The sequence below is a fragment of the Schistocerca piceifrons genome, chromosome X (genome assembly GCF_021461385.2).
Source record: "Schistocerca piceifrons isolate TAMUIC-IGC-003096 chromosome X, iqSchPice1.1, whole genome shotgun sequence".
NCBI lineage: Eukaryota > Metazoa > Arthropoda > Insecta > Orthoptera > Acrididae > Schistocerca > Schistocerca piceifrons.
This window is the reverse complement of record NC_060149.1, coordinates 319,976,188-319,996,231: the sequence shown is the minus strand read 5'-3', so window position 1 is coordinate 319,996,231 and position 20,044 is coordinate 319,976,188.

Genomic DNA, 20,044 nt, shown 5'->3' with positions numbered 1-20,044 from the left:
TTGATATTAGAGAGGGTCTCGTTGTGTCACAAACTCCAGATAGAGTTGAAAACTTTGTAGAAAACCTCAGTTCTCTAATTACTGCGTTTCTAAATCATACGAACATCACTGGAGGAGACGTTAATCATCCAACAAATGATTGTGATACTTAAAGTTTTGTAAGTGATGAACATGACAAGACAGCCTGCAAAACATTAATAAGTCGCTTCTCTGAAAACTTCGTAGAACAGGTATGTTGAAAGGCAACTCATGATGGGATATATTATACCTATTGGCTACAAATAAATCTGACGTCTTTGAGAAAATCCATATTGGTGTCAGTGACCATGAAGCAGATGTAGCAACAGTTAATACGAAAGCGCAAGGGCACTAGAGTTACCTGACGTCCGGAAATTCTCGGTCATGCCCTAAATTTTAACCATTTGCCCTGCGTCTGAGGGCAAATTTTGAAAAGTCTGTAATGTCCTACATTTTCAGAAACAAGCGGTGATCGTTAGAAAATGAGCTGGCAGCTGGGAAAATAGAGATGAATAATTGCTTACTAGCCGCAACTGCAGTTCACTGTGGTAACATGGTTACACCAGCTTCAGTCAAATAGCATACTCAAGCATTAGTAACATCGGACGAGAGATGCTGGAACGCAGCATTTGCGCTCCAAGGCAAAGCAAAGCGGTGCTTTACTCTCATTCTTCTATTTGCATTTTGATCATCGAAGAATAAGGAAGTGGAAAGTTAACAGTTAATTCACAGTGCTTTTCCTACAAGCGAGATTTTCAGCATCCCATTGACTTCTGTCAGTGGTTTTTGCAGAATTGTGCCACTCAATCTGAATTCACACACTTCGTACTTTTTACGGTCGATTACGAGGAAAGGTGTGTTCAACAGCCAAAATCAATACGTGTGGAGACGGAAAAATCCGCACGTCGCTTTGTTCGTCGTCACCAAGAGCTCTTGGCTGTCAGGTTTGGGCTGGCTTGGTAGGCGGTAATGTGAGTGCCCACACATACTTCCCCGACGACTGAACGCGAACAGATACTAAATCTTCTTAAGGAAAACGCTGAAAGAGTTATTGGAACATTTCCCACTCAACGTGCGACAGAGCATGTGGCACCAAATGATGGTGCATCTGCGCACTTTGCTCATGCACAGCGAAATAGGTTGGCTGGCACATTTGGTGAACTGGATATGTCGCGGTGAGTTGGTGGCATAGCCTACACGTTTCCCGGCCTTGACGAACCCTGATTTTTTTAGGTTAGGATCACCTGAAATCTATTGTTTGCGAACCGTCTATCGAGACGGACGATAGCGAGAATTGTGGCAGCCTCTAATGTACTCTTCACCATGCGAGGTGTGTTTGAAACAGTGTGACAATCACACAGAAGTCATTGCATGTAGTGCATTCAAGCAGGAGGGCGTAATTTCGAGCAGTTTTTGTAACTGTTTGAAAATAAAGGTCATGAAATGTCAACCTCACATCTCTTTTATCTTAATGTCACAAATAACTGATAATGTTCCCTTGCAGATTTGATACCATGTCGACTAGGATGGCGGGTTGCATGCCAGCCTTCCCGGCAGCACACGACGTGTTAAATGACACCTAACACCGAAAGTTAAGTTATGCGGACATGGGTTGCTTTATGAAATTTGCTTGTTATGACGCACTCTACAAGCCTTATCATATAAAATTTGCTTGTTATGGCGCTCTATACAAGCCTTATCATTTTTCTTACATTCATTTTAGAAGCAACAGCGCTAAATGCATGCTTGAACATAAATGGAGATGGTATCCAAGCCTGCAGGTTGTACTGTTGTACTTGACAACAAACGGCACCTGCGCAATGTCCTCAACTGTCAGACGTGTTCAGAACAGTGTTCTCAATAATTGTGAGCGCATTATGTTGGAGCTAATCAAATTCGAATGTCCGTAACTTATTCGTGCTCGTATAGTGACTGATTCAGTAACCAAGGTAACCGGAGCGTTTTGTGTTTCAAGAACCACTGCATCGAAAATTTATATCGCGTACAGGAAAAGCGTAAAAACATCACCGATAAGTCACAACGGGACGAAAGCTTGTGCTGAGTGATCGTGACAGATAGTCATTGATGACGATTGTGACGAAAAATAAGAGGACAACAGCTGTAGAAGTCACTGCAGAATAAAATGTCGCACTCGCGAACCTCGTCAGCTCCTAAACAACACCAAGGGAGCTCCATAAGTAGGGACTTGCAGGGCGAGCTGGAATTCCAAAACCACACATCAGTGATGCAAATAACCGCAATAGGGAAATGTTATGTCGAAACCATACAACCTGGACTACGGGACAATGGAAGAAAATAATTTGGTCAGCTGTGTCTTTTCCCACACTGTTTGCAATTTCTGGCCCAGTCTACGTCCCACCAGTGAAACATGATGGGGTGTCTGCTATGATTTGGGCATATCGTGGTCTTCCATGGGCCCCATGGTTTTTCTCCAAGATAGCATTACCACCAAGGATTGTGCGACCATTTTGGCTAATCAAGTCCACCTCGTGGTTGAGTGTCTGTTCGCCAATGGTGGCGCGGTGTTGCAAGACAGTGCCCCTGTTCACACGGCTCGTGTGGTCCAGGACTGGTTTTGTGGGCACGTGGTTGAATTGTCGCATCTCTCCTGGCCACCAAAGTCGCCAGATGTAAATATTATGGAGCATTTGTGGCCTATTTTGGAGAGAAGAGTGCGTGGTCATTATCCACCTCCACCATTTATACCTGAACTTGTCACTATTTTGCAGGAGTAGTGGTATATGATTCCCCTGGAAACCATACAGGACCTGTAGTTATTCATTCCGAGACATTTGGAAGCTGCTTTGAAGGCCGACGGGTTTCCTATGCCGTATTAGGCACGATAACGTGGCATGTTTTTGGTGTTCTATATTTTCGTCCACCGCCTGTATAGGGAAGGATTACACATAGGCTTTCTTTCTCAGATATCGTCCGCCCCCGGTAGGTGTTGGTAGCTCAGCGTGTTCGGTCAGAGAGCTGCGTGCTCTCTGTAATAAAAAAAAACCGAGTCAAGGAATCGTCGATCAACTTGAACGGATGTCTTATGACGTCCGTCCAGACCAAACGCAACGAACGATACCGAACAAAATTAAAAAAAAAAAAAAAAAGTGGTCAACCTGACAGAAAGCCAACCCTAAGGGACCGGGTTCGATTCCCGGCTAGGTCGAAGATTTTCTCTGCTCAGGGACTTGGTGTTGTGTTATCCTTATCATCATCATCATCATTTCATACCCATCAACGCGCACGTCGCCGAAGTGGCGTCAACTCGAAAGACTTGCACCGGGCGAACGGTCTACCCGACGGGAGGCCCTAGTCACATGACATTTATTTATTTACTCAGATATCGCATGTGAATGTTGGTTTCTTTGTAAGAAGATAGTGTTATGCTTCGTGTACAAAGGAGAAAAGTCTACCAGTACGAGTCGAAGCTTGGCAGTCCTCAGGATCGTGACCTATCGAGACTGCGTTTTGTCATTCTGCAGTATTTCTGTTTATATTGGTCGGGATCCCACGGCTTAACGCGAATGTGGAATTGATAGGTAGACGACGGCTACACACACTGCCACGCAGAATCTCAGCGACCCTTTTCAAAAAATATTCTGGGGTCATCTGACGTGGTATTAGAAGCCTTTATATACCAAAAGTAAAGTCATGTATCAAATTTTTCTACCCACCTCACAAAGATTCAATATGGACGCCCTTTGTGACACGGCAGATATGTAATAGGTAGTCCATACTCGAATCAACATGTCTCTTGGAACAGCAGTAAAGTCTTTAGCGATTAGCGCTCATAGCACGTGAGATCTCGAGGCGATGGTGAGACAAAGACACAATTCTTTGACAGTCCCATAAAAACAAGATGCATGATGTCATGTCTGGAGACCTTGGGGGTCGTCTCAACGTGCGACCTATCCAGCGCTGTGGTAGATGTTCCTTCAGATACACTCTCACGTCATTGTACAAGTTTGTCGAGCTCCATCCTAATCGAAAATGAAATCTCGCCAGTCCTCTTCAAGTTGTGGTACCAGCAACGTCTGAAACATGTCAAGGTACGAGTGTCCTATTACAGTTCTTTCTAGAAAGAAAAAGGGCCTATATAGCTTCGTTATGCACATGGTAGCGAAGTTGTTCAATTTCCGAGAATCTCTGACATGCTCAATGGTCTCCCGAGGGTGTCCTGAGCCCCTGATTCAAACATTATGCCTGTTGACTTTCCCGTTGGAAGGGCATTTCATCGCTGAAAAGTATCATGTTATTAAATGATCATTTTGCAGGAATCTCCACACGTCCACACTGTAAATAGTGCGACGTGTTTTGTCATCTTCAGTGAGTGCCTGCACAAGTTGCAGTTGTAAGGCTTGAAAGTCAAACATTTGGGAAGAACATGCCAGACTATTTTTCGGTCACCCTGTATTCTCCGCTCGGCCTTGCAGGTTCGTACAGCTGTGCCACGTGCCGTGAGTTAGCAAATAGGTTTGTTTATAGCAAAATATGTATCCATAGAGACCGTGTGACGTAGTCTGGAGCATTTTGGACTGTCAGCATGGCGACCATTGTTGCGGCTTCCCTCGATGAGCTAGCAGGGAGAGACGTTCCGACGCTTGTGCGCCAGGCTACGACAGTGGACACGGATTTGGCACCACATCATCTTTTCAGACGAGTTTGGTTCTGTGTAAAGCATCACGACGAATGCACTCGCGTGTGGATGCTGCAGGGAGAAAGAATATTGCCAGAAAGCATTCGTCAAGGTCATACAGGCTCAAGACCTGGTGTTGTGGTACGAGGTGCCATTGGATATGCAACATGATCATCTCTGGTTAGCATAGCCATTAATTTGGACAGTAACCGTTACATGTCTGACGTCGTAAAGCCAGTGGCTTTGCCTTGTCCTCGGCATTTCCGTGACCTTATCTTTCAACAAGATAATGCAAGACTGCATACTGCTCATTCCGCCCTGGTCTACGTCGGTACAGACGCCAGCCACTACGACTGATATATTCTGGCATAGTGATGAAAACGTAGACTGACATTCCTGTATCTGTCAGCATAGCTCAGTTCCACTCCATGCGCAGCTGGGTCAGCGTCATTGGTGCTGTCAGAGGAGGCAGCTCTGTGTACTACACTGTGTTTCAAAGAGAATGACCTGATTTTAAAACTCCATATTTATTGACAAAAACATACTACAAACTTGGAATGAATTAAAAAATACTCACAAGATCTTAAAGTTTCAGCTGTGCTGTTACAGATGTCCTGTGCATCCACCAGCTGCAGCACGAACAATTTCTAGACGATACCTAAATTAGTCATAAAGTGTACAGAATGTATCTGCTGTTACGGGAGTTATGACAGTTGTTATTCTGTTCTTTACTTCTTCTAGGTCACGAGGAAAAGGGGAGATGAACACACTTTCCTTCACATATCCTCACAAGAAAAAATCGCATGTGGCCGAGCGGTTCTAGGCGCTACAGTCTGTAGCCGCGTGACCCCTACGGTCGCAGGTTCGAATCCTGCCTCGGGCATGGATGTGTGTGATGTCCTTAGGTTAGTTAGGTTTAAGTAGTTCTAAGTTCTAGGAGACTGATGACTTCAGAAGTTAAGTCCAGTAGTGCTCAGAGCCATTTGAACCAAAATCTCATGGGAACGTGTTTGGCGAAGTTGGAGGCCACGAATATAGGGCAGTGTCCCAGGGTTCCGTGAAACCTGTCCAACACCGAGGCAGAGTGTAATTGAGAAACTGAAGTACGTTGTAGTGCCAGTGTGGTGGAGCTTCATCTTGTTGGAAAATGAAGTAATCGGAGTCCTCCTGGAGTTGTGGTAAAAGCCATTTCTGCAGAACATGAAGACTGAAACGAGCTGTGTTTTCCACAAAAAAGAAGGGACCGTGCACTTTTTCACGAGAAATAGCACAAAATACGTTCTCTTTAAGCGTGTCTCTTTCGTTCTCAGTAATGTCATCAGGGTTCTGAAGTCCATAAATGTGCACGTTTGTCGGATTACTTTACTGCTATCATGAAATGTTGCTGGTATATATTAACGACGTAGGAGACAATCTGAGTAGCCGTCTTAGATTGTTTGCCGATGATGCAGTTGTAAAGTCATCAGATGATGAAATCGGCTTGCAAAATGATTTAGATAAGATATCTGTATGATGCACAAAGTGGGAATTGACGCTGAATAAAGAAAAGTGCGCAGTTATTCACATGAGTACTAAATGAAATCAGTTAAATTTCGATTACGCAATAAGTCACACAAATCTGACGACTGTAAATTCAACTAAATACTTAGGGATTACAATTACAAATAATCTAAATTGGAACGATCACATAGATAATATTGTGGGTAGAGCAAGCCAAAGACTGCGATTCATTGGCAGAACACTTAGGAGGTGCAACAGCTATACCAAAGAGACTGCTTACACTACGCTTGTCCGCCCTATTCTGGAGTACTGCTGTGCGATGTGGGATCCGCATCAGGTGGGACTGACGGGTGGCATCGAAAAAGTACAAAGAAGGGCAGCTCGTTTTGTATTATCGGGAAATAGGGGAGATAGTGTCACAGACATGATGGTGAATTGGAGTGGCAATCATTAAAACAAAGGCGTTTTTCCTTGCGACGAGATCTTCTCATGGAATTTCAATCACCAGTTTTCTCCTCCGATTGCGAAAACATTCTGTTGGCACCCACCTACATAGGGAGAAATGATCATCACGATAAAATAAGAGAAATCAGGGCTCGCACGGAAAAATTTAAGTGCTCGTTTTTCCCGCGTGCCGTTCGAGAGTGGAACAGTAGAGAGACAGCATGAAGGTGGTTCATTGAACCCTCTGCCAGGCACTTTATTGTGAATAGCAGAGTAATCACGTAGATGTAGATAACTGAAAATTAACCATGCTAAAAATGTATCGCCTTCTATGTCCTCTGGCAGAGAATTCCTGAAGTCAACCCATTTCTTTTTATCATCGACTCGCAGAGCTTGCATTAATTGTAGTCTTTACAGTTTATATACCAAACGACAACTTAACACTCGCCAGACAGACGTATGAGGCATTGCCAGTTCTCTTCTTGCGCGGCGAGTAGACTTCCGTGGACTGCGCTCAAACGCTCTCCGAATTCTTTCCACTATGTTATCTCTTACCTTTGTACAAGCATCCTGTCTCTTCATAATGGCGATACCAACGACGAATGTTTTTGGATGCAGTGCCAAAAAGCCGACGAAAAGCACGCTGGACCGAAATCAGTGACTCGCTCTTTGCCAACTGTTGAGCGGACGCCATCTTACTTCTGACTGCTTGTAAACTGAGGAGACGCATTGACAGACATCTAACGGCGATTTTCTGAAACTGTAGGCCACGGCCATTCAAAAAACACACATTTCCTTGACAGCATGTCCCATGTTTCGTAGAAGTATTATCGTCCAAAATCAGACCATTCTTTTTGAAACACACTGTATATTTCACACCCTATATAACCGCAAGTTACTTACAAATTTAATAATATATTCCTCCTACTACACTGTATATTCACGTAAGTAGAATTTTATTATTTGCCGTCCTGTCTAATGTTGCAATTTTGATCACGCTGAGTGTGGAACCGATTTTAATGGACTTTCCGTCGAGGCGGCTGTCCCTCATGCCGGCTAACACTTGACTGGTGTTCAGTTAGAGTGGAGACGGGCGCGTAATGGTGCGTCTGCCGACCAGCAACCCATACGACGGACGTGCAGGACTTGCACCTACCACACGGGCGTTACCGGCTAAAAAGTTCGCTCGGCAACTGCCGCCGAGCTAGGTAAGTACAGTGAGGTTATAATTGTACTTTCGCCACTTGAGAAGGCTCCCATGCAAAACGAGTGATCGTAGGATAATGAAACCTGTCGAAAAATTTGTAAGGACATGCGGAAGAGAAGCAACGTATAAACCACTGAAAGAAACACATTTTTATTTCCACTTGAGAGGGTAACAACTGTTAACTGCGTACTATTTTTACGTTCCAGGCTACAAACGCTGCTCAATATGACGACCATCTGCATCAACGACAGCTTGGAATCGCCCTAGAGATACCATTTCACAATTGTTCGCAGCACTTTTCGAACGATGGACCATGTAATGCTCAGCTGTCGTGACACAGCTCGAGCACTGCTTGAAGATCGCACATTGCATCCAGCATTTTCATCCCTGGCAACAGTAAATTCTTCGACAATTTGTGGCACAATTGGACGTCGGCCTCTCCCAGACACAATTACCGAATCGCCAGTTAATTCGAACTCCAGAATTACACTACTGGTCATTAAAATTGCTACACCAAGAAGAAATTCATTCGACAAATATATTATACTAGAACTGACATGTGATTACATTTTCACGCAATTTGGGTGCATAGATCCTGAGAAATCAGTACCCAGAACAACCACCTCTGGCCGTAATAACGGTCTTGATACGCCTGGGCATTGAGTCAAACAGAGCTTGGATGGCGTGTACAGGTACAGCTGCCCATGCAGCTTCAACACAATACCACGGTTCATCAAGAGTAGTGACTGGCGTATTGTGACGAGCCAATTGCTGGGCTACCATTGACCAGACGTTTTCAATTGGTGAGAGATCTGGAGAATGTGCTAGCCAGGGCAGCAATCGAACATTTTCTGTATCCAGAGAGGCCCGTACAGGACCTGCAACATGCGGTCGTGCATTATCCTGCTGAAATGTAGGGTCTCGCAGGGATCGAATGAAGGGTAGAGCCACGGGTCGTAACACATCCGAAATGTAACGTCCACTGTTCAAAGTGCCGTCAATGCAAACAAGAGGTGACCGAGACGTGTAACCAATGGCACCCCATACAATCAAGCCGGGTGATACGCCAGTATGGCGATGACGAATACACGCTTCCAATGTGCGTTCACCGCGAGTCGCCAAACACGGATGCGACCATCATGATGCCGTAAACCTGGATCCATCCGAAAAAATGACGTTTTGCCATTCGTGCACCCAGGTTCGTCGTTGAGTACACCATCGCAGGCGCTCCTGTCTGTGATGCAGCGTCAAGGGTAACCGCAGCCATGGTCTCCGAGCTGATAGTCCATGCTGCTGCAAACGTCGTCGAACTGTTCGTGCAGATGGTTGTTGTCTTGCAAACGTACCCATCTGTTGACTCAGGGATCGAGACGTGGCTGTACGATCAGTTACAGCCATGTGGACAAGATGCCCGTCATCTCGAGTGCTAGTGATACGAGGCCGTTGGGATCCAGCACAGCGTTCCGTATTACCCTCCTGAACCCACCGATTCCATATTCTGCTAACAGTCATTGGATCTCGACCAACGCGAGCAGCAATGTCGCGATACGATAAACCGCAATCGCGATAGGCTACAATCCGACCTTTATCAAAGTTGGAAACGTGATGGTAAGCATTTCTCCTCATTACACGAGGCATCACAACAACGTTTCACCAGGCAACACCGGTCAACTGCTGTTTGTGTATGAAAAATTGGTTGGAAACTTTCGTCATAGCAGCACGTTGTAGGTGTCGCCACCCGCGCCAACCTTGTGTGAATGCTCTGAAAAGCTAATCATTTGCATATCACAGCATCTTCTTCCCGTCGGTTATATTTCGCGTCTGTAGCACGTCATCTTCGTGATGTAGCAATTTTAATGGCCAGTAGTGTACATTCTTCAACCGAGTGAGGGAAGAGAACCTCTATGTATACCTACAATGAATCGATACTTGCGAAGAGCAGCAGCAGTATTGCTGTCGTTTTGACAAAACAGCTTTACTAGTGAAGCCCTGCTCACCTTGTCCAGACCCATGCTGACTGTCTGCACCTCTAACGCACATTGTTCCTTGTTTTTCAACCCTATGTTGCCGTACCAGAACCGGCGCCTAACGGCAAATCATGACAGACACCACGGACAACTCAAATCCTGTAGCGCACAGTCTAAACATCATTCATATAAAGTTGAGTACCTATATTGTAAATAGTTTTCCGTCAGTAGTGGGGCAAACAGAGCATGATGGCGTAGTTCATAGTAGGGTTGCCTACATCAGGGGCAAGTATGTACTCAGGGGCAAACCTACTGCTCTCTTTTGATTGACAGGTTATGACCCGCTGGTGATAATCCTTCCTTTTGAATGACAGGTCCTTGACCTATTGTTCCCCCAGACTGCCTCTCCCCCTTCTCCTCCCAAACCCACAGGAAACCTCCAATCCTCCCCCTCGCTGATACAGGTGTACTTTCAGGTCTGAGTTATTCGAATATCCCCCTCTCACTCTTATCAATTTGGTTGACTAGTTAATTAAATTGATCAATTGATTAATTCCTTCCCCTCTGGTAAACCACCAGCCCTCCCCTCCCCTCTCCCCCTCCCCTACCTTGAAATGGGCGGCTCTGTGGTGGAGAGGAAGGATCTCATGACAGGAAATTCAATTACACAGCAGATGGTATATTGTTTATTTATGAAACATTCAGTTTGCAGGGGTCGGATTTCTCTTGCTCATCATTCTCGGCTGTTTGGGAAGAAGCAGGTCTTGTAAAGAAGTAATTACATCGACCTCCTTTTTCTTAGTTCCAATCGCGCAAGGACTACCATCATGAAACTCCCATCACAACCATCACACGTAATTACACTCTTAAAATTGTTCGATCGCGAAGCACACACCGTCCGCCGTCCCCTGTCCACTGGACCGCGCTCAATGTCGGCCCGTGCCACCACACATGCAGTTCACTCGGGGTTCTGCAAACCAACGCGTCACGCGCCTTACCAGGAGTGACTGCTCAGGCTCCGCGACTGACATACCGGATGTCACGCTAATCCTCGAACAAATGCATCCGAGAAATTCGCGCCGAAACACGTGCTCTTCCTGTACTTCTCATTCTGTAACGTGCCAATGCCGGACGCGCATGCATCGTCAGTTGCGGTCGGACCGAACGCAAACAAAGCAGTGTTTACCCGGTAAACGCCTGCGGAATACCGACGCACGTGATAACTCTGTCCTTCCAAGGCAAATGCTTGTCTGAGAATCGACTGCGCCATGGGCTCTAAGCTCCTGTCTGTGCTGGATAGGAAGGATCTTAAGACAAGAAATTATATTACATAGCACAGGATATACCGTTTATTTATAAAATTCAATTTGCAGGAGGGGATCTCACTTTTATTTGTTGCGAAAAGCTCATCCAGCAGCTACATGTCCTAATTACGTAATTACACTGCGGCAGATGCAGGTGTCGTCTTATTGGAAAATTTTCTTGTGTGCACTCGCCTTCAGACCTTGCAATTCTCTAGTGGTGATCCTGTCTCTACAGACGAACTGTTTGTCATCAGCATGGAACAGATCTACTTACGGCCAGCAGGTAAGTAGGTGCCCTAATGTTGCTGACAATCAGAGGCATAGGTACCCCCTCTTTGTGGACCTGAGGGAGTCCTGGCAAAATATCTGGATGAATTACTTAGCCCCTATGTAGGTAAATGCCCTCACCATATCCGTAATTCCGTGGATTTCGTGAAACGTCTCGACAACTTCAGACTGAAAGACACTGATATCCTAGTGAGCTTCGACGTGGTTTCACTATTCACCAGGGTACCTCTACGAGAGTCAGTCTAGCTTATTGGGCAGAAATTTGACGAGAAGACCACCGAACGCTTAGGGCATGTCTTGACCTCAACGTATTTTCTGTATAATGGGGAATACTATGAGCAAACAGATGGAGTCGCAATGGCCAGCCCACTCTCGCCGGTGCTCGAGAATTTGTACATGGAGTACTTCGAGGAGGAAGCCTTGGCGTCATCCAGTTGGAAACCTACTTGTTTCTTCCGTTATGTCGATGACACGTTCGTCATCTGGCCCCATGGTAGGGACAAGCTCCTGGATTTCCTTACACACCTAAACTCCATACATCCAAACATCAAATTCACTATGGAGACCGAAGCAGAAGGAAGATTGCCATTCCTGGACGTCATGGTCAAGAGATGAGCTGATGGTGCCCTGAGCCACGGTGTGTACAGGAAGAAAACGCACACTGGCCTGTACCTGCATGCAGACAGCTGCCACCACCCTTCTCAGAGGAATGGAGTACTAAAAACACTAGTATACAGGGCGCGCAGCATCTCAGACGCAGAGAATCTGCCCCAGGAATTGGAACACCTTAAAACCGTGTTCCGAAAAAACGGGTACTCGGAATGGCAGATTAGACGCGCTCTCCGTCCCACCACCGTCCCTGTGGAGAAGGATGAAATCACGGAAGAAGAAGTAGCCACTGCCTTTATTCCGTACAATGGCGCACTGTCGGGGAAAATCGGCCGTATATTAAAGAAACACCGAGTTAAAACCGTCTTTTGCCCTCCCAATAAAACAAGGGCATTACTGGAAAGTGTGAAAGACGACCTCGGTTTGAGGAAGGCCGGCATATACCAAATTCCCTGTGAATTTGGGAAGACTTATATCGGACAAATAGTACGCACCATCGAAGATCGTTGCCGAGAACATTAAAGGCACATTCGACTGAAATATCCAAAAAAATGCGGCGGTAGTAGAGCACTGTTTGTCCGAGAAACACGAGATGGATTATGAGCGTACCAAGATCCTGGCTCAGACCTCTAAACATTGGGACAGTGTTATAAAGGGGGCTATCGAAATTCGCACCAGGGAAGATCTTATCAACCGAGACTGCGGCTACAATCTCAGCAAGGCTTGGGACCCGGCATTGAATATAATTAAGAAGACTCTCAGAAAGAAGTACGAACTGGCGACCAGGGCGGACGTAGCAAGCACATCGACGCTACGACAGATTCCGACACCCACGCCTTCGCGACCGCTGGCGCGCGGGCGCGGACGGCGAAGAGGACGGCCCGCGGGGAAGGGGATTTAAATCGGCCGCCCACCCTCAGGAGCTCAGTTCGTCAGCGCACCTAACGATGGCGAAATGTCTTATCGCCGAAATATTGTGCCCGTTGGACACTATGAGCCGGCAGTATACCCGTGGAGCCGGCCGCGGTGGTCTCGCGGTTCTAGGCGCGCAGTCCGGAACCGGGCGACTGCTACGATCGCAGGTTCGAATCCTGCCTCGGGCATGGATGTGTGTGATGTCCTTAGGTTAGTTAGGTTTAAGTAGTTCTAAGTTCTAGGGGACTGATGACCACAGCTGTTAAGTCCCATAGTGCTCAGAGCCCTTTTTTTGAACCATTTTGAGCCATACCCGTGGACTGTTCGAGCAATAATAATGTCTGTTCTGTAGCCATTGAAGATGCTATTACTTTTTTAATGATCTATTTCTTTAGTTCATGGTTTCTATGATGATGAGCGTAGACAGATAATATTTAAAGATATGGCGTACACAGAATATGCAGAAGAATAATAGAGACATTCTAAGCAAACACTACATCACCAAGGTCTTTCAAGTATGTGAAGTGTGGTAAGACATGGAAGAGTGCAAAGTGGGTAACACATTTCTGACATGAAATTCACTGGGATGATCCTGGCATACCCTATAAAGATATGGTGACGGAACTTAAATTATTCGATCATCTTCTCATGGATGCGTGGAATATTTAAGTTTGCTGCTATTCATGACCTGGAATTCCATGGGTGTGCTTCTCTCCATCGACTCAAGAAGAAGAAGAAGATGTGTGAAAATGGTGTCGGTGTGTCTGCTTATGAAAATGTAAAGTCGCTTTCAGAAATGAATGAATTTTTACTTCATAACCTCCGTGTTGTTTTTTTTTTTTTTTCAACCCTGTTCCCGCTTTGACAGTGTACAGTTTTAACCACATGCTATGTCTTTGGTTTTCTTCAAGCACAGGGGATATAATTTTATACATGTCTGCTATATATCTTTCATTGTATACGTAATGTGTTGCAACCAATGAGTCTGAGGTTGTTGTAGATGATTTAGAGGAACCAAAATCGTTACTTCTCCACTAACAATTTCGTATTGTTGCAGTATATGTCGTATACAAGTAGTTTTTCTAAAAAATTTCGTCTTGTACGTGATATGTTGTTGCTGGAGTTGTCGTAGATGATTTCGAGGATCAAAAACGATAAAACGTTGTTCTTTTCTTTGCACCAGGGATATCGTATAGTACTGTGTATAAGTAATTAAACTACATCCTATACGTAATATGATATATATTCTTTGTTGCTGTAGATGATTTCCTGACATACGAAGAAAGGGGACAGGGAGGGGTATGTGCTAGAGATATGCAGAAACCATCTGAGATCTCATATAAGTTTATATTCTGAAAAAGATACATTTTTTGTTTCCTGTAGTTCCTGAGTGTATATGATTTTATTTGAGATCATTATGTCGCAGACGATACAGGAGAAATGAATCGATGCATTTTCCCAAATTCAGGCGGGGGTGAAATGCCACAGTGGGTGGAGAAAATGGAGAGAGACTTTCGTCGTCGTGAGGAGATAAAGGAGATGTCAAGAGACCAGAGCGAAACAGGTAAAATATATGCTCACTCTGCTTGCAAATAATCAGTATGCTGTATTTAATTTTGTTTTTCTTTATTCTACAGCGGTCGAGTCAGGAGAACAATTCCTGCAATACCCCGTGACTCAGTCCAGTGCGGCGTGCTTCGCCGGCAAGAGCGCCGCTGGTCGCCTCGTGGGAAGCGGCCGCTGCTGCCCCGCTCCCGCCACAGTCGCCGCTGCTACCGCCCCCAACCCTGCCCCGGACGCGGCCGCCACAGCATCGCTATGGATCCCATGGGCCGCCCTCGCTAAGGCTACTGGGTCAGGGCTACAGCAACCAGGCTGCTCGCAGAGGTCCGATTCTGCAGCGTCTCCTCCTCCTCCTCCTCTGCCGGCATGTCCTCGCCGATCACGTGAGGTACAGCACATACCCTTGTCCACACCGCCAACTCCATCGGCTAGTTGTAGTTATAGTATTAGTAATAGAGAAGATCCTATGGTTAGTAGCAGTTCCCCCTCCCATCCTTTTAGTGAAGGACATGTTGTTATCAATGGAGAGACGTCTACAGACGTTAAAGTAACCTCTGGCGTGCCACAGGGGAGTGTTATGGGACCATTGCTTTTCACAATATATATAAATGACCTAGTAGATAGTGTCGGAAGTTCCACCATGCGGCTTTTCGTGGATGATGCTGTAGTATACAGAGAAGTTGCAGCATTAGAAAATTGTAGCACTTGGTGCAGGGAGTGGCAACTGACCCTTTACATAGTCAAATGTAGTGTATCGCGAATACATAGAAAGAAGGATCGTTTATTGTATGATTATTTGATAGCGGAACAAACACTGGTAGCAGTTACTCCTGTAAAATATCTGGGAGTATGCGTGCGGAACGATTTGAAGTGGAATGATCAAATAAAATTAATTGTTGGTAATGCGGGTACCAGGTTGAGATTCATTGGGAGAGTCCTTAGAAAATGTAGTCCATCAACAAAGGAGGTGGATTACAAAACACTCGTTTGACCTATACTTGAGTATTGCTCATCAGTGTGGGATCCGTACCAGATCGGGTTGATGGAGGAGATAGAGAAGATCCAAAGAAGAGCGGCGTGTTTCGTCACAGGATTATTTGGTAACCGTGATAGCGTTACGGAGATGTTTAGCGAATTCATGTGGCAGACTCTGCACGAGAGGCACTCTGCATCAAAGCAAATGGCTCTGAGCACTATGGGACGTAACTTCTGAGGTCATCAGTCCCCTAGAACTTAGAACTACTTAAACCTAACTAACCTAAGGACATCACACACATCCATGCCCGAGGCAGGATTCGAACCTGCGACCGTAGCAGTCGCGCGGTTCCAGACTGTAGCGCCTAGAACCGCTCGGCCACCCCGGCCGGTCGCTCTGCATCGCGGTGCAGCTTGCTCACCAGGTTTCGAGAGGGTGCGTTTCTGGATGAGGTATCAAATATATTGCTTCCCCCTACTTATACCTCCCGAGGAGATCAAGAATGTAAAATTAGAGAGATTAGAGCGTGCACAGAGGCTTTCAGACAGTCGTTCTTCCCACGAACCATACGCGACTGGAAAAGGAAAGGGAGGTAATGACAGTGGCACGTAAAGTGCCATCCACCACACACCGTTGGGTGGCTTGCGGAGTATAAATGTAGATGTAGATGTAGATGTAGACATCAGGTCAGTGACACCATACCATAGTTAAAGTACTCAGTGATTGCAGACGCCTTTGAGGGGCGAATCTCGTTTACGAGGATCGAGAAACCGGCAGGAGGGTACGGGGACCCTGTTGGTTTTCTAAGGGCGTGCCTTCCTGTTGTGGAAACGGAGCTCCTCGAGGTAGTCAATGATCTGTGGTATTCCGCCATTAACCTCTTAGTGACCAAATTATTTCCGGAAGTTGTAGACTTTTTAAGAACACTTTATTGGGCTAAGAAACCGTTCATAAAATCATAGTTTAAATCTTGAAAGTGAGAGTTTAGCCTATGAGTATAAAAAAAAATAGTGGGAACTATTGTTCCCACCGAACTCTGGGGCAACTTCATTTGCTAATTTTAAAAAATGTATTTCCTTTATTTTTTAGTACAAAAACACGTTAAACATTACATTTATATTTGTATTAGTTCATACTGTCCTTTGAGTTCACTAAGGTGATGTACTGTAAAACTTAGAGAACCATGGTGCTACACACAAAGGTACACGACAGTTGCTACACATTATTTTTGTTCTCTTTTCTTTGTTCTTGGTGCTACATTGGCGGCATCTTCTGTTTGTTGTACGTTTTGCAGGGTTCAAATGGCTCTGAGCATTATGGGACTTAACTTCTGAGGTCATCAGTCCCCTAGAACTTAGAACTACTTATACCTAACTTACCTAAGGACATCACACACAGCCATGTCCAAGGCAGGATTCGAACCTGCGACCATAGCGGTCGCGCGGTTCCAGACTGTAGCGCTTAGAACCGCTCTGCCACTCCTGCCGGCCTTTTGTAGGGAAATGAGTTCCAACTTTCTCCAGACAAATTTCATCTGGTACTCCAGACACACCTCTTTTTGGTGTTTGAAAATGAACAGGCCTTCCTCTTCTCTTACGACTTAAGAAGCCAGAGATAAGCTGCCTTTCCAAGTGCAATCTAAATGTTAGCTGGTCTGCTTCTGTCTTCTGTAGCTTCCACATGACGTAGGAATTGACAACTGCCAAATCTACAAGAAAGAAAAACAGTTTGTGCCACCACTTCCATGAACGATGGCCCACAGCATGCCGTCCACTCCTCCCATTGTTTTATTATACTCTGCCACAGTCAATGGGCAGAATACTTCACTTCTGCTTCCACTAACTTACCTTGTAATATTTATATAATTTTCAGTCAAATCCAGCAAATATACTTGAATACTATCTCCCTCATAAATATAAAAGTAGATAAATTCAACACAAGTCACTTCACACGCAAAAGGAAACCACACTATCCAAAAAACGCTGTAGCGGTCGAAACAGTGGCTCGTTTTCACGCGGGAACTGCGCTTCTGCATTGATTGACTCACAAGGTAGAAATATAATAGCCTTCGCCTAACCGTTGACAATCTACACATAGTTAGCACACTCTAACAGAGATGGTAGCACAAGTTAAAAGTGGGAACACGTATTGCCACTGAACTTACAGTGAAAACAAATAAATGGGAACTATAGTTTCCACTGGTCACTAAAGGGTAATGCAGTGTGGTGCTTTGCATCGAATTATCGCACCTCCCCAAAGTTGAGTCTCGCGTTGAACAGACAACGCTTCAAATGCTTCATTACCTTTGGGGGGGAGGGGGGGGGGGGATGGCGTGATAACGCGGACCACGTCAATCGCCAAGTTGTTTCGTAAATCCACCTTGAGTGTTATACTGGTTTTCTTTTCCACGATGGAAGTTAGAGTGCTGCATTCTCCAACAACCTTACAGGCGATGCTATAACAGATGGAGAGTATGAGCATGCTGTGAATGTCTGGCAAGAATTCAACATCTGCACTTTAGGAGATTACACATAGCTTTACATGGACACAGACGTGCGCTTGCTTGCGGACGTTTTTGAGAAGTTCCAGAGTCTAAGTGTGGCCACATATTCTCTGGATCCCACCTTTTATTACATAGCACCTGGGTTGTCTTGGGACACAATTCTCAAGAAAACGAAGTACAGAATTGAATTAGTGACTGATGCTGACATGCTTCTTTTCTTTAAGTGCGGGATCTGTGGGGGACTTTGCCAATGTGTCCATAGGTACGCGAAGGCTGATAACCCCCAGATGGGTGACAGGTTCAATGCTTCCCGTGATTCGAGTTACATAATGTACCTAGATCTAAATAACTTAAACAGGCACGCCATGCAGCAATCACTGCCGATTGGTGAGTTTCGATGGGTGCCTGAAGATGAATGCAAGGGATAGGTGGAAAAGTCATGGGGAGTATGGCAGCTGATTCTGATGTAGTGTATGTGGTGGAGGCAGAACTCACATACCCTATTAGTTCGCATGATCCACACGCCGATTTGCCGCTGTGTCCCGAGCAACTAGTTCTGTGAGGAGGCTCCATGCCAAAACCGATGACAATGCTGGGGGATAAGCGGAAATACATTATTCATTATCATAACCTCCAGCAGTGTGCCATCTTGGGTATGGATCTGGTTAGAATCACCCACGCTGTCTCCTTCAAGCAGTCCTCCTGGATGAAGGAATGTATTGATTTGAACATGAGACAGAGAGCTTCCGTGACGTGTGACTCTGAGAAAGATTTTTATAAATTGACGTGTAATTCAATTTTCGGTAAAACAATGGAGAATTTGGGGGAACGAGGTCAAATTTTTATTAGAACCGAATATAACAGACGTTATGGCGTAAGAAAATGCATTGCCAGACCAAATATTAAGCAGGTCACCATTTTCAATAAGAACTTTGTTGCTGTGGAGATCGCCCAGACTGCAGCAGAGTTTACGAAACCTATTTACGAGGGGATGTGCGTATTAGACCTATCCAAACTCCACATGTACCGCCTTCATTATGAGTTTGTGAAAATTCATTTCGCAGATCCTAAATTACTTTAAATCGATACAGATAGCTTCATCTATTTGGTGAAGAACTATGATCCATATGAAGTAATGAGGTGCCACGTAATGAATTCGACACGTCTTCATATATTGCTGATAATCCTTATGGTATTATTCCACAGAACAAGAAGGTTATCAGTCTTATGAAGGGAAAGGCGAATGGATTGCTGATTGCGGAGTTCATAGGTCTATGCTCAAAAATGTATGTGAAAATGCTACCCACAGGCAGGCTAAGGGTGTGCATCAAGAGTCCTCTCTATCGAAGACTATTTGCAGTGCCTGTGCAGTAGTGTTTGCGGTGCTGCACCGCAGCCACCATATATGGTACGGCAGATCAGTATTCAATCGAGAGGACACAAGGTGTAGACTGTGCTACAGTCTAAAATCGGTCTGTCACCTCATGACGATAACAGGGTCATTTGTGATGACAGGGTTTAAACTCTCCCATACTCACACTACTCACTTGTAGCGAGAGAAGATGTGGGGGATTCTGATTGAATGAAAGTGAGAGAGAATGAGACAGACAGAGAGAGAGAGAGAGAGAGAGAGAGAGAGAGTCCGCAGAGTACTAGTATGACCCTTTTATCATAGTGTAAGTAATTTTGTGTGCATGTGTATATGTGTGTGTGTGTGTGTGTGTGTGTGATGTAAATATTTTTGTGTACTATGTACATGTGTATATACATACATAGAAAAAATCTGTGGAAAACAAAGAATAAAAAGAAATATATATATATATATATATATATATATATATATATATATATATGCACTTCTGGAAATGGAAAAAAGAACACATTGACACCGGTGTGTCAGACCCACCATACTTGCTCTGGACACTGCGAGAGGGCTGTACAAGCAATGATCACACGCACGGCACAGCGGACACACCAGGAACCGCGGTGTTGGCCATCGAATGGCGCTAGCTGCGCAGCATTTGTGCACCGCCGCCGTCAGTGTCAGCCAGTTTGCCGTGGCATGCGGAGCTCCATCGCAGTCTTTAACACTG